This window comes from Mustela lutreola, chromosome 12 (genome assembly GCF_030435805.1).
Source record: "Mustela lutreola isolate mMusLut2 chromosome 12, mMusLut2.pri, whole genome shotgun sequence".
In the NCBI taxonomy this organism is placed as follows: domain Eukaryota; kingdom Metazoa; phylum Chordata; class Mammalia; order Carnivora; family Mustelidae; genus Mustela; species Mustela lutreola.
This window is the reverse complement of record NC_081301.1, coordinates 67045470-67072287: the sequence shown is the minus strand read 5'-3', so window position 1 is coordinate 67072287 and position 26818 is coordinate 67045470. Positions and strand designations below refer to the sequence as shown.

Genomic DNA, 26818 nt, shown 5'->3' with positions numbered 1-26818 from the left:
GATCATATGGTAAGAATATGTTTAGTTTTGTAAGAAACTGCCCAACTGTCTTCCAAAGGGTAGCACCATTTTGGTGTTCTCACCAGAATGAATGAGAGTTTCTCTTGTTCCTCATCGTCAAAAGCATTTTATGTTGTCAGTATTTTGGATTTTAGCCATTCTAATAGATGTGTAGTGATATATCATTGTTTTATTTATTTATTTATTTTTTAAAAAGATTTTATTTATTTGACAGAGAGAGATCACAAGAAGACAGAGAGGCAGTCAGAGAGAGAGAGAGAGGGAAAGGGAAGCAGGCTCCTGCTGAGCAGTGAGCCCAACGTGTAACACGATCCCAGGACCTGAGATCATGACCTGATCCAAAGGCAGTGGCTTAACCCACTGAGCCATCCAGGCGCCCCTCATTGTTCTTTTAATTTACAATTCCTTAATTAGACATGCTGTGGATCATCACAGCATCTTTTCATATCATTATTGCCATCTCAAAATCTTCTTCAGTGTGGTGTCTGTTCCAGTCCTTGCCAATTTTTCAATCAGGTCATTCATTTTCTTGTGTTTGAGTTAATAAATAAATACATAATAATAATAATAAATAAATAATAAATAAATGGATGAATTTATTATATACTATATATATGTTATATATAGTATATTATATATATTATTATATATTAAATAATACTTTATTAAAAATAAATTTACTAATGAGGCCAAGAATTCAGAATCACAAATACTTCAGAACTAATAATAACTGCCATCACTTGATGTTATTCTATAAGATAAATCCTACAATCAAGTTTCAATTTTAAATTCTTACAATTTTAAATTCTTAAATCCTTATGAAGAAGCATCATTTGGAGGGAGCCGTTTTCATAACTTAGCATCCATCAGCCTTTTTTATAAGATTTTATTTATTTATTGGACACATAGAGAGAGAGAGAGATTGAGAGAGAGATCACAAGTAAGCAGAGAGACAGGCAAGCAGGGAGGGAAGCAGTCTTCCTTTTGATCAGAGCCTGATGTGGGGCTGGATCCCAGGACCCAGAGACCATGACTTGAGATGAAGGCAGAGGCTTAACCCACCACCCACGTGATGAGAGAGCCCCTCAGGTGCCCCTCATCCATCAGCCTTAATTGTTTGGAGGAAAATGTGTGGATGAATAATGCCTTAGGGAGCTAATCTCTCTAAAGAATTTTCAAGTCTTTACCCCTTCAAGGTTTTTGTACAGTTCTGATAGCCTCTAAACATCCAGCTGATTTCTACAGTGACAGGCCTGTTAAAAACTGTCCTCAAACCAGGAATAGAGCTTGAAACATACCAGTCAAGAGCAACTTTGAGTCTTTTAAGGAATTTATCATCATTTCTTTGTTTTTGGTTCATATCTGAAATAGTTCTATATTACACTTGCATAATTTCTCCAGAGCTGACCTTGAAGGAGGCATTCAGTTCCAGCTAGTTCCATATTTTTGCAAGAACTATGATTCTATATTAAAAGAAAACATATTTTAGGGCTCCTGGGTGGCTCAGTGGGTTAAGCCGCTGCCTTCGCTCAGGTCATGATCTCGGGGTCCTGGGATCGAGTCCCACATCGGGCTCTCTGCTCAGAGGGAGCCTGATTCCCTCTCTCTCTCTCTGCCTGCCTCTCTGTCTACTTGTGATTTCTCTCTGTCAGATGGATAAATAAAATCTTTAAAAAAAGGAAAAAAAAAACATATTTTAGAGCGCCTGGGTGGCTCAGTGGGTTAAAATCTCTGCCTTCGGCTCAGGTCATGATTCCAGGTTCCTGGGATTGAGTCCCACAGTGGGCTCTCTTCTCAGCACGGAGCCTGCTTCCATTCCTCTCTCTCTGCCTGCCTCTTTGCCTTCCTGTGATCTCTGTCAAGGAAATAAATAAAATTTTTTTAAAAACTTATTTTATACCAGTTATTCATGTTTATTAACTAAGATATCACAATACAAAAAATACAAACATTTGCTCTTTATTAATACCTTCAACCAAGATCAAAAAACTATGTCATATTTTCTCCAAAAATTTTATATCATCTGATAGGTCAGATATATATAAAACTACATTTAAAGTTTTGAAAATATCAGCAAATATTTTCATTTAAATGCAAATTTCAAAGAAAAGCTACTTCTCCAAACACAACTTTTTATCCTATTTTTTTTTAATTTTGTCGACAACTGATAAAATGTTTAGCGAGAGTATAAATGTTAGATCGAAAAAAAATGATTAATAGATGTAGGTTCAAATTATTATGTTCCATTAAAAATGATTTAGTCTTTGATATACATCTGTTTGGTATTGTTGTATCAAGATATAGTATATTAATGACATATATAAAATTATAGGGAATGACACCTTCCTTTCCATTATGTGTAGAGCTTTTAAAATGCTATTTGTCACAACCTGTCACCTTGTCATTATGTAGCATTATGTAGCATTTCAAAAATATATACTCTTTACTATGAAGTCTTTTAGAAAACTAAAATATGACTTTCTATGGATTGTGTTTCCATATTCCTTTATTGCCAGTTTGAATAAATCCACATGCTTTGATTCAAAGGTAATAAATTCCTCTTATTTGGAAAAATGATGTTTATTTTTGTTCTCTCACACTTAGCAGGTGGTTTCATTTTAGCACACTTCAGAGTTATCATTTCATGCTTATTAAAAACATTTTTATGATCTACATAGATGAATGAAACTTTTATTAAATTATTTGCCAAAAAATCTGTTATTTTTAAAAACGTAATTCCTTTGAAGGGTTATTTTAGAGCATTCAGAGAGGATCTAGGAGTGTGGTATTATGCAATTTTTAAGTAGGTTTGAAATGGTTATTTATATGATTGTTTCTTTAAGGCTTTTGTCTTATTTTGCTGTTTTTTGTCTCATTTTATCTTATTTTGTCCATTATATGCTATAATATATTTTGAAAGTAAATTTAAGGTACGTTTCACATAGTTTATTTTTGGAAAAAATATTGAAATGACTTCTGAAATTCAGTATACTCTCAACATTAATTTTTTCTGAAATATACCAATTGTCTCCTGAACTTATTATATGGCAGATATTACTTCAGACTACACTGGTAAATGAAATACTTGGCTTTGTAGAACTTTTATTTTAATGGGTGAGACAATTAAAAGCTATAAACCTTAATATAAATTGCATAGTGTATTCAAAAATGATGAGTACAATGGGGGAAAAGGAAAATTCGATCAGGGTGAGAAAAATCAAGGTTGCTAGGCAGGGGATGGGGAGTTAAAAATTTTAATAGGAAGATCAGGGTAGTTAAATGAACCTGACAATTGAACAAAGGTAGGGAAAGGTGATGAATTTGCCCTGAACTATCAGCAATAAGGTCACTCTAGACAAAGGAATTGGTATCTTGAAGGCCATAAGGTTGGATCGTGCCTGGCATATCTGAGGAATAGCAAGGAGGCCACTGTGAGGGACTGAACAGTAGCATGGAAAGAGGTCACAGAGGTTAAATGAGTGGCTAGATCATGTAAAAGCTTAGAAGTCATTGTAAAACTCTGGCCTTTATATTTGGAAATTTACTGTGTGATAGAATTTCTGCTTATAACTGAGAGTTCAAATGTCCATAAAATTTCAAGGATTCTTATTCTAGTAAGACAGAATAAAGAAAAAGAGTTCATATTTTCACATGGTGTAACAAATGCTCGGAGATCCAAGTGTAGGAAGCTATGGGAGCACAGAAGAAGGCACTAAAATCACACCAATATATTTGATGACTGTGACTATATATAAATTTGTATTTTCTAGATTCTTTTATAGTCATGGAATCACACAGTATATACTATTTATTGCCTAGCTTTTATTTTCTCAGCACCATTACTTTGAGAATCTCCAATTGTAAATAGTTCATTTTGATGTTGAATAGTAATCTCTCTTTAATGAATAGATCATAATTTGTCTTTGCTCTATTGATGGACATTGATGAACATTTCACTGTTTCCAATTCTTAAAAATAAAGCTGCTATGAAATTCATATACAAGTTCTTGTACGAACATAGGGTTTGTTTCTCTTGGTTAAATGCCTAGTAGTAAAATGGCTATTCGTGTAACTGCAACATATTTTGCATTTAAAAAATTTTTCAAACTATTTTCCAAAGTGGTGGTATCATGATATATGCCAACAACAGTTTAGATTTTTTGTCACTTCTCAATCTAGCTCAGACGAATTACAATTAGCCTTTTAATTTTAGCCATTCTAATAGATATGTAAGCATGTCTCATTATGATTTTAATTTGTATTTCTTTAATGTCTAAATGTTGAGAAATTTGTCATATGCTTATAAGCCATCTATATCCTTTTGGTGACATGTCTCTTCAATAATTTTCTTCACATGTAAAATTGGATACTCTGGTTAAGTAAGGTATTTTATTTTTATTCGTTTTTTAATAATCAGAGTTGATGTCCATTATCAGATATATAATTTGCAAATCCCTTCTCCATCTTTATGGTTTCCCAATGGAGCTTTGATAGCTGCGTCTTTCAAGAAATATGCTACTTCTTTCCTGGTACACGGAGGTATGACTAGAACATTATCAATGTTGACCTTTGCAAAGAAAATCATGGCTTAAGATATATGTAGTCTGCGGTTGTTGGGAGTGTTCTGTAATATAAAGCATATCTAGTTAGTTGATAATTTTGTTCAAGTCTTACATATCTTACCAATTTGATGACCATTTGTCTATAGAATCTTAAAATAAAGGTGTTGAAATGTTTTTCCATTTCTCTTCTAAGGTGTTTTGTTCTCCAAGAAATTAAATGCATGATTATCACACAATTATAAAATACTTGTGTCAAGAATTTTTATTCAAAAATTAATAAGAGAAGCAGATATTAAAACTAGTTCACATGGTTATTTGGGATATAAGCAGAGTTGTGCAGCAGAAGTGCTCTGGGCCCATAATTTGGGATATAGAATTTATGTTTTCTAATGAAAACGCACTAACTTGCATTATTGTTAACAAGAATCTTGTGCATTACCATCAGTTTTCTACATTATAACCTCTTGCTCTAGAGTTTGTAAATAACTTTGTCAATAGCAAGCTAATAAACGGGGTGACTCCAATGGATTGAGATAATCTCCAGAGTTTCTGCTACATAAAGCCCAGGACTCCATTGAAAGGACACCTAAGAATTTATTTTGCCCAAAAATTTGATCATTTTTTTCACTGTCATTACCTATTTTCCAAACCTAGTCCTTTTGCTTCACCTTTCAGTTTGCGGACAACCCTGTATCTGACTGACTTGTTAATTCTGGAATGTCTTGCAGATTAATTTGCTTTCCAGAGGTGGTTCCTCTAATTGATGTCTAAGAACCCTAATTAGTTAAGAAAACTTGTTAAACATATTCATTGCTATTTATTATTATTATTATTATTGCTAATATCTCTATTATAAATAATTCACAAGGCCATCTTTCTGACAAAAGACAAAGAGTTGCCTACTGGTAGAAAAAGTACATTTGACTCTGTCAATGAAAGTGGTAAAGGGATTTGAGAAAATAAGGCAAATCACTGGAATTATGTGTTAAAACTTTAAATATTATAGACACATTTACTTAATTTCTAATACTGTTGTTGCTTATAATTAAATAAGATGTTTTCCATGAACCACGCATTACAGCAAATATATTGTTTATACAGATTAAATTTTCATCAAAAGGGATGCCTGGGTGGCTCAGTTGGTTAAGCAGCTGCCTTTGGCTCAGGTCATGATCCCAGCGTCCTGGGATTGAGTCCCGCATCGGGCTCCTTGCTCGGCCGGGAGCCTGCTTCTCCCTCTGCCTCTGCCTGCAATTCTGTCTGCCTGTGCTTGCTCTCTCGCCCACTCTCTCTGATAAAGAAATAAAATCTTAAAATAAATAAATAAATTTTCATCAGAAAATTGTAAGTGTATATTATTGTAGGATCATGATCAGCATTTTGCAGATGAGAAAAGTGAAATTTAGAAAAGTATGTCTCTTCAAATCCCTCATACAATATCTGGCCTGGATAGAAGGATGTACTATCACAATTGAGGAAGATAATTGAGATTACTTAAAATGATAAACTTTACTGTATAGGGTTTTTTAAAAGTTTGCCACAGATTCAGATTCGTTTAAAATATATATCTATTTTGTGCAAAGTGAATGCACTGAGAGGTAAAAAGAAAGTGATATATCAGTGCTACAAACTAATGGCTATAATATCATCACCTTATTTATGAACAATGAAACAGTGTGCAATATTTAAATAAATTTAAATAAATTCCTATTTATTTTATATAATTATAAATTAAAATAAATTCCTATTTATTTATTATTAAAGAAATTCCTCTTACAAACAGTATGTTTTGAAGGTTGCTAGCAGGAAAGTGTTGTACTACATGGAAGTAATCAGAAAATATGATCTTAAATTCTGCTTTCAAGGGCGCCTGGGTGGCTCAGGGGGTAAAAATTCTGCTTTCAAGAAGCTATAACAGTAAGTACTGAGCATTAGCTATTATATGCTATGGATGAATAACTGGAATCTGCATTTGAAACTAATGGTACACTATATGTTAACTAATTGAATTTTAAAAAGTTAATTTAAAAAAAAACACTATTTTATGAAACAATATTCCCAACAGGCTCTTTTGCTTTAAAATACTCACTTTGTAATGAGAGTCATTACTTTTGTCTAGCCAATTCTTACATCACTGTTTATCCCTTCCCTGCTTTATCCCTTCCCAGTATCAAAAAAGGCTCACTTGGGTTTCCTAGAAGCCATGAGAAAGCTTGTAATAGATCTGGCTGGTTTTCACCAGCAATTTGACCACCATGTGCACAGGGAAGTCTATTGATAAAGGCTTTATTGCAATACATTGAAAATACATGGATGATTTTGAATTCTCTTTCTTGAGGTCTTGTTTCATGATAATAAATTTAGGGTGGCTTATTGGAATGGATGTTATTAACATATCTTCATAGTTCTAAGTACATGGAATTGTAAAATAGATGAATGAATGTGGCATTACTGACAACTGTCCTCATTTTGAAATCAAATTACAGTGTACTAAGATGAGGAAGCAAAGCAGATTTGGGATTATGAGTGAAATAATTTAAAAAAGTCTTAGGGGTATGATCAGACTATTGGGTAACTCAGTAGAAAAATGTCAACTGATTGAGATTCTGTGTTCCCTGATTTCAGAGAGAAGTTAAGATAAATAAGTAACACGAGGAGACTAGGAAGCCAAACATAAGTGATAATTTTGTGCCGGGGTGTGTATACATCTGTTTATCTTCTTGTTTTACCACTAAGGTTGCTCCTAGAGGAGAGTTTAAATATGTGTTGGAGCTAATATCTGTGGATTACACAAGAAACCACATCCTACAGCTCTGCCTGAAACACCCCTTATGATTTCAATGTAATTTGGTTTTTGCATTTTTAGAAATAACAAAATACTTTGCAAACTCATCTACTTTATTACCACCACAAGTGAGTCAGCTGACTCCACATTTTAACACAGTGACAGTCACAGAGGAATGGAGGAATGAGTAGAGTTATCAATATATGTGCTTTTAAGAAGTGTGACAGTGTAGCAGCTATTTCCAGGAACCAAAACATGGGTCAGCAGCTGTGCAGGAAAAGTGATGGAATAAATGACTCATTTCAGAGGAGTTCTATAACATATTAGTTCTATAATGTATCTTCAGCACCCAATTACCCGCTTTGATCTAAAGATAAGGATTTACAGTTAAGGTCCCATTTATGATTTGACTGGTAGGGTCTGAATCATGTTTACTATTGTTTTGACTATTACTTGAAACCTAGAGTTGTACTTGGGGTATGTGTTGTGTATTCTGTGAACATGTGCTATTTTTAGATTAGATAATTCCTGTCTCAAACCCCTGTTAATTTGTTTGTTTTTGTTTATTTGATAGTGGTTTCAGTAAATGGATATATCTGAAAAATTGCAAAGCCACTATTAAAATTAGTTATTATTATGTATAGCATGGAATTGCACATTCCTCCTTTGAATCCAACAGAGCTTCACGATATCCTTAACAATTTGGGAAAAACATGCTATTATTTTTCTTTATAAAATTTCTCCTGTCAGGCTGTGATGGTGGTCATCAGCAGTAACTCCTCTGAAGGCTTTGTCAAAAGAGTTGAAAAAACTGGAAAGGTGTGAATGAAGCTGTTTGCTGAATATAAAGAAAAGAGCATTGAAGTACAATTCACACTCTTACTTCTCCTTCTATGCTTTCAGATGTTTGACATTTGAAAATTTTGCTTCTAGAAGAGATGCCCTATATAATTCTTACTTTAAGGAGCAAGTTGCTTTTATAATTTTTTTTTATAATTCTACCATTCAATTATTTCCATTTAAATTAAATTCAATACCATGTAAAAAAATCCAAAGTGCAGCCAGTATTCAATTCTTGGGCTAAATAATTTTAGAAAGCTTTGTGTTATTGAACCTACGGGGTTTTTCTGTAGTTTTAACTCTTTCTTTCTGTGATTTTTCCCATTAGTCACGTAAGTGACTGAATTTTAACAGACATTGAGGATAAAGAAGGACTGAATAGAACAATCCTTGGCCTCATGAAGTTGAGAATCTAGCAAGGGAGTCAAAAAATTCAATCATTCAGAGACAATTTATTGAGTGCCTGGCCTAAGATGAGCACAACAAAACCCCAGCCCAGAGGAATCATTTTAATGGGAGAGATAGATAATAGGTAAGCCAACTTTAAAAAGAAAAAAATCGTACTGGTTTTTCTTTAATAGTGATGCATATTTGAACTAAATAAGCACATTTTAAAAAGAGCAGTGATTGAGAAGAGGTTTTGTAACTGAGTGGTCTGAAAGGGGCTTCCTTAAAAAGTCTGTGTTGAACAGATTTCTGAATAATATCAGCTAGAAAGCTGCGTAAAAATCTCAGGGATGGGTGATTTTTCCAGTCAAAAAACTGTAAAGGCTCCAAAGTCACAATACAGCTGTAAATAAAGTAGCTTCTGACAAAGAATGAGAAGAAATAACGAACCCAGGTTTGAAAGAGAAGGGACAGACATTCTATGGAATTCATATTTAACTAAAGCTCTAAAGGACAAAAATACAATAGAGCAAAATTCTGGTGACGCTGATATACCTAATGAAAGTTCATAAACAAGGTGTGGGTAGCAAAGAGTGTGTGGGAATGTTGGTAAGAACAGTGGGGAAGAGTCATCCCTGAACATGTTCTTAAATGAAGCAATTCTTGTGTTGTTTTAAAGGGTAAATTGGAGTTAGCCTAAGTGATTAGAGAAGGATGCCTCGGCTTATGGATGTTCAAAGCCATAAAGATGTGATAAACTACTGCAGAAATTTTCATGTATATTTGTTGTTGCTTCTAGTAATGGTGATCTAAAAACTCCTACTTAAGACAACTTAAAAATCCAGACAAAATAGCTTTTAAAGTTAAAAATATCAGAATGATTATAAAAATAAGTGAGGGATTACTGGGTCAAAATACGAAACACAATGAGAGTCTAGAGATATATGCCTGAAGCCATTTTAGCTATGAGAGCATTTGAAACTGCTAAAACACTCTGAACTGTGTTTTTACTAGACACTTGATACTAGAGAAACAAAATTCAAAATCCAGCAGCAATCAAATTTGAAAACTTTGGTACAACCCAAATTTAAGTTGAGATCCCCAAAGCACAAGGAGAAGCAGAAATAAGACTATAGCCTACCTTGCCTTCTGTGTAAACTGAGAAAGTCAATCACTGAATTTGGAATATGATTGTCTTGTAGAGTCTCAGATATAAGAGAAAATCCTGCCAAGGAGGACCATACCATTATTATAGCTCTTAATTATCCCTACTCAATAAGAGTTTCAAATATAATGCCTTGAACATAGCAAAATGTAACAGAGCACACAGAGTAAAACCATTAACAATATTTGATAGACAAAATGGGATTAAGTATGATGTTAAAATGATCAATAAAGATTGTAAAATGGCTTGATTACTCTGCTCAAAGAAATGAGAGGGGAAGCAAATTGAACAAAAAACTGAAACTAAAAATGATATTGAGAAAGATTTTATAAATGAATTAAATGGATACTCTAGAACTTTAAAGATATGACAGCTAATTTAAGATACCACAGGGGTGCCTGGGTGGCTCACTTAATTAAACCTCCAATTCTTTTTCCTTTTTTTTTAACACCTTATTTTTATTTTCTTTCTTTCATTTTGGCTCAGGTCATGATGTCAGGGTTGTGAAATAGAGCCCAGTGTTGGGCTCTGTGCTGAGCCTGGAGCCTGCTTAAGATTCTTTTCCCTTCTTTTTCTATCCCTCCCTACGCTCTCACTTGCTCGCTCGCTCTCTTGCTTGCAAATAAATAGATAGATAGATAGATAATAGACAAAACAAAATAAAAGCAGTTTATGAAAATAAATATAAAGATTTTGAAATGAAAACAAGTTCATAATAAAATAGAGAAGACCTACACAGCTAAAAGTTCATTCAGAAAATCTACTCTTCAAGAAATCAGTATGACACAATGTTAAGATATCAAAAGATTTGAGCATGTACTTTACAGAAAGGGTAATCCAAATGGCCACTCATATATAAAAACTGTTTATCTTTATTATGAATCTGGAATTCAATTAAATTAAATTAAAAATAAATGAAAACCTGGAATGACATACTATTACACACTTACCATATTGGGCAACAGTGAAAATGTCTTGCAAGAATGTGAAGGAATGACAGTGCACATAATAAAAACATATGAGGTAAGTTGGACAATATTTAGAAAACTTAAAAATTAAAAAAAAAATTTGGTCCATTCCTAGAAATACAACATGGAACTAAATGAATATTTTCACCAGGATATGCAAACAGATGATTATAGTTATTTCATTCATAATGGCAGATCAGTAGTGGTCTATTTGCACAATGTTACATTAAATAAGAGAGAATATTAACAAACTGGGAGGAGGGGCTAGGTTGTTATCATAAACAGATCTTCTATGGTGCTAATTATGTTCTATTTCTCAAAATCTTTAAGTTGAAAAAGTTTTCAAATTTACATCTAGATAGATAGATAGATGAATAGCTAGGTAGATGATAGATAGACAGATATCCCAGAAGCTGCAATGCTAGGCTAAGCCCAGGCTTTAAAGGGCTTTTCTATGCTCTACTAAATACTTTAAACCATTCATTATATCATAGCTCAGTGTTCAAATCTCCATTTGTTTCCTCAGTTTCCTAATATTTATCTTAAGGTGACCTGATCCAGACTTTTGATCACCTTTGTCTAAATATTTCTATTTTAACAAAGTCCTTTTGAACACTCAGAGACTAAAACTTAGAAAAATACTCTGATTGTTATCTCACTAGAGTGGAAAATATATAGTTACCCATTAACTAATGATATCCATGACATTTTTAATTCTTGGGAGCTTTTGGTTAAATGAATTTTTTAAGCTTCCTTTAAATGAAGCTTTAAGCCATCACCACATGAATAAAATTAAAGAACTAAATGAAAACAAGCCAAGTATTTACAGAGTAATAGAATGTGCAGTGGAAAGAGTACAGTTCTGAAATCATAAAGCCTAAATTAGTGTGATGCATCCTTACTAGCCATGTAATCATAAACCAGTTATCTAAATGTGTTAGCCTCAGTGTTTTCACCCATGAAATGGTGATGATAATACTTATTATGCAGAATTGTTGTGTGGATGTGATGAAGCATGGAGCATGAGAATCTCATATTCCATGCTAAAATGATAGCTATTTTTATACTTATAATAATTCTAATAATAGTAATTAAATTGTTCAAAATGATAATATTCATTTATATTGAGGCATTGTATTGACTATTCATAGACACATTTACCAAAATAAATTTCATTTTACTTTACCCCCTCTGAGGATATATATTCCCTAATTCAATATGAATCTCATTATGAATAATAATTATCATAATAAATACGCTGATTTTTCTTCTTTTTAGGGAAGTATCCTTTACTGTTGAACATAAAGAAACTTAAGCAAGTCTGTCTTATTCAAAATTTGCATGCTGCTTTCTTATGAAACTAGATGATAGAGTTGTATGAAATAAATTCATGCAGTTAAGACATTTATGTTTGGAAAACTGGGTGGTCAGTTTAGTATTTCAAAAGAAGATTTTAAATTTAAACCTTAAAACTGAGCTCTTTCAGCCTTATTTATAGACCATCCTTCATGCTTCCTAAGTACTCCTTCATTGTAAACTAAGTAATAGTTTTTGTCCCAGTGTATAGAACTAAAATGGATTTTATATTCGATTATTTCAGAGTTAGATGCAGTTTCTACTTCCTTACTTCCTTTTTTGAAAAATAGATTAATTCTACTAAAAGTTTTTTCCAGCTTTATTGAAAAATAATCGACATATTATAATTTATAAATATAAGAAATGATTTCTTATAACATTGCAAACTTTTAACATTGTGTAAATTTTGTACAATTTGATAAATTGGCATACATCTGTATTGCAATATAATCTACATAAAAATGTTAATACATCTACTATCTCATATAGTTGCCACTGTTTTTTATGCATGTATGGTAAGGAATTTTAAGATCTACTCTCTTAGCAACTTTTATGTATATAGTACCGTAGAGATAAACTTCAGAGGTCTTGTGGGTTTTGTTCCAGACCGCCTCAATAAAGTGATTATCTCAATAAACTAAGTCAAATTATTATTATTATTTTTTTTTTTTTTGGTTTCTCAGTGCAAATAAAAAATTATGTTTCCCAGTGCATATAAAAAATAAACACTATACTGCACTGTTCAAAAGCATTATGCCTTTAAGAAAAAACAAGGTATATACCTTAAGTAAACTAGTTCTGAGTTTTCAGTGGGTCATAATTACTGATCACAGATCACCATAACAAATACAATAATAATGAAAAAACTTGAAATATTGCAAGAATTACCAACATGTGACAGAGAGACACAAAATGAACAAATGTCGTTAGAAAAATGGTGGCAGCAGACCTCTTTTATACAAGATTGATATAAACTTTCAACTTGTAAGAATGTGATATATGCAAAGTTTAATAAAGGGAAGCACAATAAAAATGTATGTATATATTATTAACTATGATCATCATACTGTACATAAGATCCCCAGAACTTTTTCATATTATAGTTGCAAGTTTGTACCCTTTGACCACCTTATTCCACCCCAGGTTCACCTCTTGTCAACTCAACTCTAAGTTTCCATTAGTTTGCTTTTTCTTCAGATTCTGTATGTAAGGGATATCATAATACATAAATTAAAATATATATAAAATCTTTGAAATATTTCACTTAGTATAAAACCTTCAAGATCCATCCATGCTGTTGTAAATGGCAGTATTTCTTAATTTTTCATGGTTCAGTAGTATTCCATAGTATATATTTACCATACTTATTTTATCCATTCACCCAATATGGATACTGAAGTTATTTCCATCTCTTGCTTAGAGTTAATAATTTTATAATGAACATAAGAGTGCAGATATGTCTTCGAATAGTGACTTCGTTTCCTTTAGATATATACCTAGAGGTGGGATTACTGAATCATATGGTGATTTTACTTTTAATAATATGAATAATCTCCATACTGTTTTCCATACAAATTTATATCCCTATCACAGTACATAAGTTCCCCATTTTCCCCAATATTTACCAAAATTTGTCAGTTTTAATTTTTTGGTTTTATATATTCTAATAGGTAGTAATATCTTGTTGTGTTTTTCAGAGGTAAACAACAACAACAACAACATAATGACTTTGCCCTGAGTTTTTACGTTGAGCACTTTTTAATGCTCCTGTTGGTCATTTATATAACTTTTTTGAAAAAAAAGTCTATTGATATCCTTTTGCTATTTTTTAAATTATATATTTTTTTCTATTTGTATCTGTTGGTTATTAACCTCTTTTCAGATATAAGATTTGTAAGTATTTTCTTCCATTCTGTGGATTGTGTTTTCATTCCCTTTTGGTTTTTTTTGGCAATGCAGAAACTTTAGTTTGATGTAATACCATGTATTTATTTTTGCTTTTTTTGCTTGTGTTTTTGGCCTGGTATCCAAAAAACTATTGGCAAGACCAATGTCAAGGAGAATTTTTCCTATGTTTTCCTTTAGGAAATTTAGTTTCATGCATCACATTTAAGTCTTTAATCTATTTCAAGTTAAGATTTATGAGTGATATAAGGTTCCAGTTTCATGCTGGTTTATGTGACTATTCAGTTTTAAATATCATTTATTGAACAGACTATCTTTACCCATTATATATGTTGGCCCCTGTCAAATATTAGGTGACTGTATGAAAGGATTTATTTCTGGACTCTCAATTCTGTTCTACTTGTTTACTGGTCTGTTTTTATGCCAGTATACTTTATTGTTTTGAGCATGAGGGCTTTGTAGTATAGTTTCAAATCAAGAAGTGTAATTTCGCTTCTTCATTCTTTCTCAGAACTGCTTTAATTATTTGTTGTCTTTTATGGTCTCATATAAATTTTAGGATTCTTTACTTCTGTAAAAAAAAATATTGGATTTTTTAAAAAGATTATTTATTTATTTATTTGACAGAGAGAGATGACAAGCAGGCAGAGAGGCAGGCAGAGAGAGAAGAGGTAGCAGCTTCGTGCTGAGCTGAGAGCCTGATGCAGGGCTCGATCCCAGGACCCTGGGATCATGACCTGAGCCGAAGGCAGCGGCTTAACCCACTGAGCCACCCAGGCGCCCCTAACATTGGATTTTTGATAGGAATTGAATTTACAGATGGTTTTCGGTAGTATGGACATTTTAACAATGTTAATTCTTACCATTCATAAATATGAGCTATCTTTCCATTTATGTCTCCTTCAAATTCTTTATCAATGTCATAGTTTATGGGGTACAGATCTTTCATCTTCTTAGTTAAATCTTTTCCTAAGTATTTTGTTATTTTTGATGCTATTGTGAATTAGATTGTTCTCTTTATTTTTTCAGATAGTTCATCATTAGAGTGTTAAAATGCTCCTGTCTTGTGCTTACTTTGGCAGCACATATACTAAAATTGGAATGATGCAGAGAAGATTAGCGTGATCACTGAGCAAGGATGACATGAAAAACTATTTTAAAAAAACGAAACAAAACAAAATTCCTGTCTTTTATATATTGATCTTGTATTTGGCAGCTTTATTAAATTTGTTTATTCAAAATTTTTTGTGAAGTTTTTAGGATTTTTTTACATGTAAGTTCATGTTATCCAAAAAAAGAAAATTTTACTTCTTCCTTTTTTTTTTTTTTTTGGAGTCTTTTATTTCTTTGTGTTCCTTGTTTCTCTGGCTAGGACATCCAGTACTATGTCAAATGAGAGTAGTGAAAGTGGACACACTTGTCTTTTTTCTGATCTTTAAGGGGAAAACTTTCAAACTTTTTTGATTGAATATGAGATTAGCTCTGGGCTTGGGCTTGCAATATGTGTTTTTTCTTTAATGGATTTTTTAAATTATTTTTTAAAATTTTTTTATAAACATATAATGTGTTTTTATCCCTAGGGGTACAGGTCTGTGAATCACCAGGTTTACACATTTCACCGCAGTCACCATCACTCACCATAGCACCTGCTCTCCCCAATGTCCATACCCCCACCATCCTCTCCCAACACACCTCCCCCCAGCAACCCTCATTCTGTTTTGTGAGATTCAGTCTTTTATGGTTTGTCTCCCTCCCAATCCCATCTTCTTTTATTTTTCTTTTCGTACGCCCGAAACCGCCTATGTTGCATCTCCACTTCATCATATCAGGGAGATCATATGATAGTTGTCTTTCTCAGATTGATTTATTTCGCCAAGCATAATACCCTCTAGTTCCATCCATGTCATCACAAATAGCAGGATTTCATTTTTTTGATGGCTGCACAGTATCCCATTTTACATATATACCACATCTTATTTATTGATTGATCCGTTGAAGGACATTTAGGTTCTTTCCATAGTTTAACTATTGTGGACATTGCTGCTATAAACATTTGGGTGCATGTGCCCCTTCAGAATGCCACGTTTGTATCTTTAGGGTATATACCCAGTACTACAATCACTGGGTCATAGGGTACTTCTATTTTCAGCTTTTTGAGGCACCTCCATGCTGTTTTCCAGAGTGGTTGCACCAGCTTGCATTCCCACGTACAGTGTAGGAGGGTTGCCCTTTCTCCACATCCTCGCCAGCATCTGTCATTGACTGACTTGTTCGTTTTAGCCATTCTGAAAGGTGTGAGGTGGTATCTCATTCCGGTTTTGATTTGTATTTCCCTGATGCCGAGTGATGTGGAGCATTTTTTCATGTGTCTGTTGGCCATTTGGATGTATTCTTTGCAGAAATGTCTGTTCATGTCCTCAGCCCATTTCTTGATTGGATTATTTGTTCTTAGGGTGTTGAGTTTGATAAGCTCTTTATAGATTTTGGATAGATACTGGCCCTTTATCTGGTATGTCATTTGCAAAGATCTTCTCCCAGATAACTTCTGACAGTCATCTTTTGGCTTTGTTAACTGTTTCCTTTGCTGTGCAAAAGCTTTTTGATCTGATGAAATCCCAGTAGTTCATTCTTGCCCTTGCTTCCCTTGCCTTTGGCGATGTTCCTAGGAAGAAGTTGCTGCTGCTGAGGTCAAAGAGGTTGCTACCTGTTCTCTCCTCAAGGATTTTGATGGATTCCTTTCTCACATTATGCTTCTTCATCCATTTCCAGTCTATTTTCATGTGTGGTGTAAGGAAATGGTCCAATTTCATTTTTCTGCATGTGGCTGTTCAATTTCCCCAACACCATTTGTTGAAGAGGCTGTCTTTTTTCCATAGGACATTCCTTCCTGCTTTGTTGAAGATTAGTTGACCATAGAGTTGAGGGTGTATTTCTGGGCTCTCTATTCTGTTCCATTGATCTATGTCTGTTTTGGGGACAGTTCCCTACTATCTTGATGATGACAACTTTGTAATAGAGCTTGAGGTCTGGAATTGTGATGCCAACAACTTTGGCTTTCTTTTTCAATATTCCTCTGGCTCTTCGAGGTATTTTCTGGTTCCATATGTATTTTAGGATGATTTGTCCCATTTCTTTGAAAACAATGGATGGGATTTTGATAGGGATTGCATTAAATGTGTAGATTGCTTTAGGTAGCATAGACATTTTCACAATATTTGTTCTTCCAATACAGGAGCATGGAACATTTTTCCATTTCTTTGTGTCTTCTTCAATTTCTTTCATGAGTACTTTAGAGTTTTCTGAGTATAGATTCTTTGTTAGGTTTATTCCTAGGTATCTTAGGGTTTTGCGTGCAGTTGTAAATGGGATTCACTCCTTAATTTCTATTTCTTCAGTCTTGTTGGTATAAAAAAATGCAACCAATTTCTGTTCATTGATTTATATCCTGACACTTTACAGAATTTCTATACAAGTTATAGCAGATTTGGAGTGGAGTCCTTTAAGTTTTCCACATACAGTATCATATCATCTGCAAACAGGGATAGTTTGACTTCTCTTCTGCCAAGAAGAGCCGCGGGAGAGCTGGTGCCTCTTGGGACTTGCTTTCCCGGGCTCCGAGGTTACGCCCGATATTCACCTTGCTATGCGGAACTAAGCAGACACAGTCACAACCCTGCAGCAGCGTGCTTGGCCTAGCATGGCACTCTATGCCTATGACCATCTTATGTGGTAGGTTAGGCTTTGCCATTTGCTCCGGCTCTCAGGCCGACTCCGGGTCTAGGCCAGTGCCTTCACCACAGGAGAGAGGAGGCGACAGGATCCCTGCACTAGGCCCGTGCGCAGATTAGGGAGCTTTGGGGGACTGTGCCCACTCCTTCCCCTTAAACACCATGCTTCCTCCGAGCTTCCCCATCATGGAGGAAGACGGCATCTGACTCCGCATTATTTCTGAGAGCTGATTCGGCGAGTTCAGAGTAGGCGCCTGGTGGCTAGCGCATGTCTGCCCCAAGGACAGCTGGCCAAGGAGCTGCTGTCTCCTTGGGCCCAGAGGCTCAGGACAGGCATGCTTTCTGCCCAGATTCCTTCCTAAGAGTGGAGCACGCGCCCTGCCCTACGCATCCCTTCCTGTCTCCTTAGCAGCCAGGCTTCTGTCTCTCTGCACTGGGAGCCGGGGATACTTGTATTGCCGGCTCTCCTGCTTCGCAATCTTTTCCAGACCAGAAGTCCAACGGCTCCTGCTCTTCTCTCCGGCAGCTTGCTGAACTTTCCACACATATGCTCCTGGGGAGCAGAGTGAAAAAATTTCCCTTTCCTTAAGGCTCTTTCCACAGGTGCAATCGCGCTTCTCTCCCATGCAGCGGGGATGCCCAGGCATAGAGGATTCCGCTCCATATGGGTTTATTACACCGTGCTGAGGAGACCAGCTCAAGCAAACAGGAGCATCCCTCAGACCGGACTCTGATTTCCCAAAGAATGCTGGGCTTTCCCAGAGGGGATGCCAGGGCAAAGAGGCTTTCGCTCCATGCGGGTTTCTCCCATCGTTCTGCAAATACTAGGCTAAAGCAAGCAGCAACAGCAGCTCTCAGATCCGACTCTAATTTCCCAGCGACTGCTATGCTTTCGCAGAGGTTTTCACATGGCACGAACCGCACTTCGCTGCAGCTTCCTCAGAAAGGCTTTGGGTGTTCACTCTGCACGGCAGTGAAGAAGAGCCTCGGAGGAGCTGGTGCCTCTTGGGACTTGCTTTCCCGGGCTCCGAGGTTACGCCCGGGATTCACCTTGCTATGCCGAACTAAGCAGACACAGTCACAACCTTGCAGCTGCGTGCTTGGCCGAGCATGGCACTCTATGCCTATGACCATCTCCCTGGGTAGGTTAGACTTTGCCTTTTGCTCCGGCTCTCAGGCAGACTCGGGGTCTAGGCCAATGCCTTCACCACAAGAGCGAGGAGGCGACAGGATCCCTGCACACTGCCCGTGCACAGATTAGGGAGATTTGGGGCACTGTGCCCACTCCTTCCCCTTAAACCCCGTGCCTCCTCCAAGCTTCCACTTCCTGGAGGAAGACGGCATCTGACTCCCCGTCATTTCAGGGAGCTGTTTCTTCGAGTTCAGCGTAGGCGTCTTGTGGCTAGCGCATGTCTGCCCCAAGGACAGGTGTCCAAGGAGATGCTGTCTCCTTGGGACCAGACGCACAGTACAGGCATGCTTTCTGCCCAGATTCCTTCCTAAGAGTGGAGCAAGCGCCTCTGCCCTAGTTCGTCCCCTCATGTCTCCTTAGGAGCCAGGCTTCCATCTCTCTGCACAGGGAGCGGGTGACACTTGTTTTGCCACCGGCCTGCTGTTCGTGCCACGGCAGGCTATCCTGCTTCCCGAGCGTTTCCCGACCCCAAGGCCAACGGCTCCTTCTCTTCTCCGGGGGCGGCGTGCTGCGCCTTCCCAACACTTGGCTTCTCTCTCAGGCAGAGGGGATGCTAGGGCAAAGAGTATTTCGCTCCATGCGGGTATCTTCCACCGAGCTGCGGACACTAGATCAGGCAAGCAGCAGCGGCATCCCCAAACCCAACTCTGATTTCCCAAGGAACGCTGTGCTTTCCCAGGGGAGATACCCAGGAAAGAGGCTTTCGCTGTATGCGGGTTTCTCCCACCGCGAGACTGAGCTCAGGCAAGCAGCAGCAGCCCGCAGAACATTTCTCAGCGAATGCTGTGCTCTCCCTGAGGCTTTGGCTTGGAGTGAAAAGCACTTCGCTGCTGCTTCCTCAGAAAGGCTTTGGGTGTTCTCTCTGCGTGGCATGGAAGAAGAGCCGCGGGAGAGCTGGTGCCTCTTGGGACTTGCTTTCCCAAGCTCCGAGTTTATGCCTGGGATTCATCTTGTTATGCCGAACTAAGCAGACACAGTCACAACCCTGCAGCAGCGTGCTTGGCCTAGCATGGCACTCTATGCCTGTGACCATCTCCTGGGGTAGGTTAGGCTTTTCCTTTTGCTCCAGATATCAGGCAGCCTCGGGGTCTAGGCCAGAGCCTTCACCACAGGAGAGGGGAGGCTACAGGATCTCTGCACTCGGGCGTGCACAGATTAGGGAGCTTTGGGGGACTGTGCCCACTCCTTCCCCTTAAACCCGGAGCCTCCTCCAATCTTCCACATCCTGGTGGAAGACGGCATCTGACTCCCCGTTATTTCAGGGAGCTGTTTCTGCGAGTTCAGCGTAGGCGCCTGGTGGCTAACGCATGTCTGCCCCAGGGACTGGTGGCCAAGGAGCTGCTCTCTCCTTGGGCCCAGAGGTTCAGGACAGGCATGCTCTCTGCCCAGACTCCTTCAAAGAGTGGAGCACGTGCCCTGCCCTACTCATCCCCTTCTGTCTCCTTAGCCGTCAGGCTTCTGTCTCTCTCACTGGGAGTGGGGGACACTTGTATTTCCACCGGCCGCTGTGCCTGCCAGGGCCGGCTCTCCTGCTTCGCAACCGTGTCCAGACCCGAACGCCAACGGCTCCAGCTCTTCTCCCCGTGCAGCGTGCTTCACCTTCCACAGACATGCTCCTGGTGACCGCACTGAAAAACAGGTCCCTTTGCTTAAGGCTGTTTCCACAGGCGCAAACGCGCTTCTCTCTCAGGCAGAGGGGATTCCCAGGCATAGAGGATTTCGCTCCATGCGGGTTTATTACACCATGCTGAGGAGACCAGCTCAGGCGCACAGGAGCATCCCTCAGACCGGACTCATTTCCCAAAGAATGCTGTGCTTTCCCAGAAGAGATGCCAGGGCAAAGAGGCTTTCGCTCTATGAGGGTTTCTCCCATCATGCTGCGAATACTAGGGTCAGGCAAGCAGCAACAGCAGCCCTCAGAACCGACTCTGATTTCCCAGCGACTGCTATGCTTTTGCAGAGGTTTTCATCTTGGCACGATCCCAACTTCGCTGCTGCTTCCTCCTCAGAAAGGCTTTGGGTGTACGCTCTGTCGCATCAGGTAAGAAGAGTCACGGGAGTGCTGGTGTCTCTTGGACCTTGCTTTCCTGGGCTCCATGTTGGCGCCCTGGGTTCACCCTGCCAGGACGAACTAAGCAGACACAGTCAAAACCCTGCAGCAGCGTGCGTGGCCTAAGATGGCACTCTATGCACACTACCATCTCCCGGTGTAGGCAACGCTTGGCCTTTGGCACTGGACCTCGGGCGGATTCGCGGACAAGGCCAGTGCCTTCCCCACAGGAGAGGAGAGGCGACAGGATCCCTGAACCCCGCCCGTTCACTGAAATGGGGAGCTTTGAGGAATTGTCCCCACTCCTACCCCGCAAACTCCCTGCCACCGTCAACTCTGTCACATGTTGGAGGAAGATGGCATCTGACTGCCCGTTTCTCGAGGGAGCTGTTTCTGCGAGTTCTGTGTATGGCGCCTGGTAGCTAGCCCAAGTATGCCCTATGGACAGGAGGTCAAGGAGATGCTGTCCCCTTGGGACCAGAGGCACAGGACAGGCCTGCCTTCTGCCCACACTCCTTCCTCAGAGTGGAGCACGCTTCCCTGCCCTAGTCGTCCCCTCATGTCTCCTTAGCAGCCGGGCTTCCATCTCTCTGCACAGGGAGCGGGTGACACTTGTCTTGCCACCGGCCTGCTCTTCCTGCCATGGCAGGCTACCCTGCTTCCCGTCCTTTTCCCGACCACAAGGCCAACGGCTCCTTCTCTTCTCTGGGGGCGGCGAGCTGCGCCTTCCCCAGACTTGCTCCTGGGGAGTGCAGTGACAGACGTGTGCCACCACGCTTCTCTCTCAGATCTCAAATACACAACATAACCCTACACCTAAAGGAGTTGGAGAAAGAACAACAAGGAAAGCCTAAACCCAGCAGGCGAAGAGGAATAATAAAGATCAGAACAGAAATCAATGAAATAGAAGCAAACAAACAAAAACCACAAAACAACAACAACAACAACAACAAAAACAATAGAACAAATCAACGAAATTAGGAAACTGGTTCTTTGAAAGAATTAATAAGATTGATAAACCCCTTTCCAGACTTATCAAAAAGAAAAGAGAAAGAACCCAAATAAATAAAATCATGAATGAAAGAGGAGAGATCACAACCAACACCAAAGAAATACAAACAATTATAAGAACATACTATGAGCAACTCTACGCCAATAAATTCAACAATCTGTAAGAAATGGATACATTCCTAGAGACATATAAACTACCACAACTGAACCAGGAAGAAATAGAAAACCTGAGCAGACCCATAACCAGTACGGAGATTGAAACAGTCATCAACAATCTCCAAACAAACAAAAACCCCGGGCCAGATGGCTTCCCAGGGGAATTCTACCAAACATTTAAAGAAGAATTAATTCCTATTCTCATGATACTGTTCCAAAAAAATAGAAATGGAAGGAAAACTCCCAAACTCTTTTTTTTCTGAGGCCAGCATCACCTTGATCCCAAAACCAGACAAGGATCCCATCAAAAAAGAGAACTACAGACCAATATCCTTGATGAACACAGATGCGAAAATTCTCACCAAAATACTAGCCAATAAGATTCAACAGTACATTAAAAGGATTATTCACCACGACCAACTGGGATTTATTCCAGGGCTACAAGGTTGGTTCAACATCTGCAAATCAATCAATGTGATACAACACATCAATAAAAGAAAGAACAAGAACCATATGATACTCTCCATAGATGCTGAAAAAGCATTTGGCAAAGTGCAGTATCCCTTCCTGATTAAAACTCTTCAAAGTGGGGCCACCTGGGTGGCTCAGTGGGTTGAGCCTCTACCTTCGGCTCAGGTCATGATCCCAGGGGCCTGGGATCGAGTCCTGCCTTGGGCTTTCTGCTCAGCAGGGAGCCTGCTTCTCCTCATCTCTCTCTCTGTCTGTCTCTCTGCCTATTTGTGATCTCTCTCTGTCAAATAAATAAATTAAATCTTAAAAAAAAACTCTTCAAAGTGTAGCGATAGAGGGCACATATTATCAATATTATCAAAGCCATCTATGAAAAACCCACTGCAAATATCATTCTCAATGGAGAAAAACTGAATACTTTTCCGCTGAGGTCAGGAACACAGCAGGGATGTCCGTTATCACCACTGCTATTCAACATTGTACTCGAAGTCCTAGCCTCAGCAATCAGACAACAAAAAGAAATTAAAGCCATCCAAATTTTGCCAAATTGGCAGAAGAGAAGTCAAACTATCCCTGTTTGCAGATGATATGATACTGTATGTGGAAAACTTAAAGGACTCCACTCCAAATCTGCTATAACTTGTATAGAAATTCTGTAAAGTGTCAGGATATAAATCAATGAACAGAAATTGGTTGCATTTTTTTATACCAACAAGACTGAAGAAATAGAAATTAAGGAGTGAATCCCATTTACAACTGCACGCAAAACCCTAAGATACCTAGGAATAAACCTAACAAAGAATCTATACTCAGAAAACTCTAAAGTACTCATGAAAGAAATTGAAGAAGACACAAAGAAATGGAAAAATGTTCCATGCTCCTGTATTGGAAGAACAAATATTGTGAAAATGTCTATGCTACCTAAAGCAATCTACACATTTAATGCAATCCCTATCAAAATCCCATCCATTGTTTTCAAAGAAATGGGACAAATCATCCTAAAATACATATGGAACCAGAAAATACCTCGAAGAGCCAGAGGAATATTGAAAAAGAAAGCCAAAGTTGTTGGCATCACAATTCCAGACCTCAAGCTCTATTACAAAGTTGTCATCATCAAGATAGTAGGGAACTGTCCCCAAAACAGACATAGATCAATGGAACAGAATAGAGAGCCCAGAAATACACCCTCAACTCTATGGTCAACTAATCTTCAACAAAGCAGGAAGGAATGTCCTATGGAAAAAAGACAGCCTCTTCAACAAATGGTGTTGGGGAAATTGAACAGCCACATGCAGAAAAATGAAATTGGACCATTTCCTTACACCACACATGAAAATAGACTGGAAATGGATGAAGAAGCATAATGTGAGAAAGGAATCCATCAAAATCCTTGAGGAGAGAACAGGTAGCAACCTCTTTGACCTCAGCAGCAGCAACTTCTTCCTAGGAACATCGCCAAAGGCAAGGGAAGCAAGGGCAAGAATGAACTACTGGGATTTCATCAGATCAAAAAGCTTTTGCACAGCAAAGGAAACAGTTAACAAAGCCAAAAGATGACTGTCAGAAGTTATCTGGGAGAAGATCTTTGCAAATGACATACCAGATAAAGGGCCAGTATCTATCCAAAATCTATAAAGAGCTTATCAAACTCAACACCCTAAGAACAAATAATCCAATCAAGAAATGGGCAGAGGACATGAACAGACATTTCTGCAAAGAATACATCCAAATGGCCAACAGACACATGAAAAAATGCTCCACATCACTCGGCATCAGGGAAATACAAATCAAAACCGGAATGAGATACCACCTCACACCTTTCACAATGGCTAAAACGAACAAGTCAGTCAATGACAGATGCTGGCGAGGATGTGGAGAAAGGGCAACCCTCCTACACTGTACGTGGGAATGCAAGCTGGTGCAACCACTCTGGAAAACAGCATGGAGGTGCCTCAAAAAGCTGAAAATAGAAGTACCCTATGACCCAGTGATTGTAGTACTGGGTATATACCCTAAAGATACAAACGTGGCATTCTGAAGGGGCACATGCACCCAAATGTTTATAGCAGCAATGTCCACAATAGTTAAACTATGGAAAGAACCTAAATGTCCTTCAACGGATCAATCAATAAATAAGATGTGGTATATATGTAAAATGGGATACTGTGCAGCCATCAAAAAAATGAAATCCTGCTATTTGTGATGACATGGATGGAACTAGAGGGTATTATGCTTGGCGAAATAAATCAATCTGAGAAAGACAACTATCATATGATCTCCCTGATATGATGAAGTGGAGATGCAACATAGGCGGTTTCGGGCGTACGAAAAGAAAAATACAAGAAGATGGGATTGGGAGGGAGACAAACCATAAAAGACTGAATCTCACAAAACAGAATGAGGGTTGCTGGGGGGAGGTGTGTTGGGAGAGGATGGTGGGGGTATGGACATTGGGGAGAGCAGGTGCTATGGTGAGTGATGGTGACTGCGGTGAAATGTGTAAACCTGGTGATTCACAGACCTGTACCCCTAGGGATAAAAACACATTATATGTTTATAAAAAAATTTTTAAAAATAATTTAAAAAATCCATTAAAGAAAAAACACATATTGCAAGCCCAAGCCCAGAGCTAATCTCATATTCAATCAAAAAAGTTTGAAAGTTTTCCCCTTAAAGATCAGAAAAAAGACAAGTGTGTCCACTTTCACTACTCTCATTTGACATAGTACTGGATGTCCTAGCCAGAGAAACAAGGAACACAAAGAAATAAAAGACTCCAAAAAAAAAAAAAAAGGAAGAAGTAAAATTTTCTTTTTTTGGATAACATGAACTTACATGTAAAAAAATCCTAAAAACTTCACAAAAAATTTTGAATAAACAAATTTAATAAAGCTGCCAAATACAAGATCAATATATAAAAGACAGGAATTTTGTTTTGTTTCGTTTTTTTAAAATAGTTTTTCATGTCATCCTTGCTCAGTGATCACGCTAATCTTCTCTGCATCATTCCAATTTTAGTATATGTGCTGCCAAAGTAAGCACAAGACAGGAGCATTTTAACACTCTAATGATGAACTATCTGAAAAAATAAAGAGAACAATCTAATTCACAATAGCATCAAAAATAACAAAATACTTAGGAAAAGATTTAACTAAGAAGATGAAAGATCTGTACCCCATAAACTATGACATTGATAAAGAATTTGAAGGAGACATAAATGGAAAGATAGCTCATATTTATGAATGGTAAGAATTAACATTGTTAAAATGTCCATACTACCGAAAACCATCTGTAAATTCAATTCCTATCAAAAATCCAATGTTAGGGGCGCCTGGGTGGCTCAGTGGGTTAAGCCGCTGCCTTCGGCTCAGGTCATGATCCCAGGGTCCTGGGATCGAGCCCTGCATCAGGCTCTCAGCTCAGCACGAAGCTGCTACCTCTTCTCTCTCTGCCTGCCTCTCTGCCTGCTTGTCATCTCTCTCTGTCAAATAAATAAATAAAAAATCTTTTTAAAAAATCCAATATTTTTTTTTACAGAAGTAAAGAATCCTAAAATTTATATGAGACCATAAAAGACAACAAATAATTAAAGCAGTTCTGAGAAAGAATGAAGAAGCGAAATTACACTTCTTGATTTGAAACTATACTACAAAGCCCTCATGCTCAAAACAATAAAGTATACTGGCATAAAAACAGACCAGTAAACAAGTAGAACAGAATTGAGAGTCCAGAAATAAATCCTTTCATACAGTCACCTAATATTTGACAGGGGCCAACATATATAATGGGTAAAGATAGTCTGTTCAATAAATGATATTTAAAACTGAATAGTCACATAAACCAGCATGAAACTGGAACCTTATATCACTCATAAATCTTAACTTGAAATAGATTAAAGACTTAAATGTGATGCATGAAACTAAATTTCCTAAAGGAAAACATAGGAAAAATTCTCCTTGACATTGGTCTTGCCAATAGTTTTTTGGATACCAGGCCAAAAACACAAGCAAAAAAAGCAAAAATAAATACATGGTATTACATCAAACTAAAGTTTCTGCATTGCCAAAAAAAACCAAAAGGGAATGAAAACACAATCCACAGAATGGAAGAAAATACTTACAAATCTTATATCTGAAAAGAGGTTAATAACCAACAGATACAAATAGAAAAAAATATATAATTTAAAAAATAGCAAAAGGATATCAATAGACTTTTTTT

At 37.7% G+C, this 26818-nt stretch overlaps 2 non-coding genes across 2 annotated transcripts; one reads left to right on the top strand and one right to left on the bottom strand.

The window, feature by feature from the left end:
* The first annotated feature begins 15055 nt into the window (after positions 1-15055).
* On the top strand, positions 15056-15164 carry LOC131813346 (U6 spliceosomal RNA). The gene has a single exon (XR_009346763.1). It is a non-coding gene; the product is annotated as a U6 spliceosomal RNA (small nuclear RNA).
* A 10369-nt stretch (positions 15165-25533) lies between these two features.
* Positions 25534-25642, bottom strand: LOC131813345 (U6 spliceosomal RNA). Its single transcript, XR_009346762.1, has one exon. It is a non-coding gene; the product is annotated as a U6 spliceosomal RNA (small nuclear RNA).
* Between the last annotated feature and the right edge of the window lie 1176 nt (positions 25643-26818).